Genomic DNA, 1,934 nt, shown 5'->3' on the forward strand with positions numbered 1-1,934 from the left:
TCATTTTCCATCCCTTCCTTTTAGTCTGTGTGTGTCTTTTAATCTGAAGTGAATCTCCTACAGGCAGCATATGTAGGGGTCTTGTTTTCTTATCTATTCGGCTTCCCTATCTTTTGATTGGAGCACTTAATTCTTTTACATTTGAGGTACTTGTTGATAAATATGTAGTTATTACCATTCTTTATTCATGTTTTTGATACATATTTTTTCTTCTTAAAGAAGTCCCTCCAACAATCCTTGTAATACTGGCTTGGTGTTGATTCCTTTAGCTTATTTTTGTCTGGGAAGCTCTTTATCTGTCCTTCGACTCTAAATGATAGCTTTCCTGTATGAAATAGTCTAACAATTTCACATCTGGTGTAAAGAGTTTGGAGAAACAGCAGATTCATTATGGTGTAGATGTGGGTACATTTTAGATCCCAGTCTCATGCATATATATAAAGAAGCCTCTACTGAATAACCAAAAATAATTTTTCTAAGATGTTATATTTTGGGGAAAGTACTTTTAGTTATTTTAAAATTTTCAATGCTCTCTGAATAAACTTTGGCTTATTTTTAAAATAATTTTTTGATATTGGTTGGTTTCTGAATGATTGCTAAACAGATGAGCTTAAGTACACGTATAAAAAAGACCGATTTAACTGTCCACACTTCTGTATCCCTTAGAGTGCTCCCAATGTGTACCGCATTGTGAGGATTCATAAACAGGTATAACAGACTGATACTAAATAAAATTTGATCCCCCAAATGAAATCCGCTCACATAGAATTTGTAATCTAGATTCTGCTCCTAGGATTCACAAACAAATAAACATTTCTTCCATTTTGTTTCATTAATTAACATACTGGTGATGATATTCCATAATGCTATTTATCTTATAGATTATAAATGGATTTATTTTTCGCCTTTTTAAAGTGGATTTGGAAGTACCCAAAAGAACCTGTCGAGAAGGTGATATTGCTTTTAAGGAAGGCCCAGCCCAAGGACACTGGGGAACTTTATCTCTTCTTATGGCTGAGTAATATTCCATTGTATATATGTACCACAGCTTCCTTAGCCAATCATCTATCATAGGAACACTTCTGTTGCTTCCATGCTGCTATGAACATCAGTGTGCAAATATATTTTCAGATATGGATTTTCAAGTCTTTGGGGTAAATACCCAGTAGAGTGATTGCTGGATCATATGGTAGATCAAATCTTAGTTTTTTGAGGAACCTCCATACTGTTTTCCATGGTGGCCGTACCAACTCGCAGTCCCACAAACAGTGCATGAAGGTTCCTTTTTCTCCGCATCCTCTCCAACATTTGTTATTACTTGTTCTGTTGATTATAGCTATTCTAACAGGTGTGAGAAGGTATCTCATTGTGATTTTGATTTGCATTTCCCTAATAGCTAGCGATGTTGAGCATCTTTTCAAATATTTGTTGGCCAGTTGTATGTCCTCTAGGGAGAAGTATCTGTTCGGATTTTTTTTGTTGTTATTAAGTCATATGACTTCTTGTGTATTTTGGATATTAGTCCCTTATTGGAGATGTTGCTTGCAAATATATTTTCACAATCGGATGGTAGTCTCTTTATCTTGTTCATGGTTTCTTTTGCTGAGCAGAAGATTTTTAGTTTGATGTATTCCCATTCATTTATTTTTGCTTTTACTTTCCTTGTCTTTGAGGTTAAATTCATAAAATCCTATTTAAGTCCAAGGTTCTTGAGTTTAGTTCCTATGTTTTCTTCTATGCATTTTATTGTTTAGGTCCTTAATCCATTTTGAGTTAATTGTGGTGTGTGATGATAAATAACAGTCTAGTTTCATTCTTTTGCAGGTGCCTTTCCAGTTTTCCCAGCACCATTTATCGAAAAGGCTTTTCTCTCTCCACTATATGTTTTGGTGTGTCTGTTTTACTGCCAATACCATGCCATTTTGATTACTGTC

The sequence above is a fragment of the Pteropus vampyrus genome, unplaced genomic scaffold, assembly GCF_000151845.1.
Source record: "Pteropus vampyrus isolate Shadow unplaced genomic scaffold, Pvam_2.0 Scaffold109, whole genome shotgun sequence".
NCBI classification, from domain to species: domain Eukaryota; kingdom Metazoa; phylum Chordata; class Mammalia; order Chiroptera; family Pteropodidae; genus Pteropus; species Pteropus vampyrus.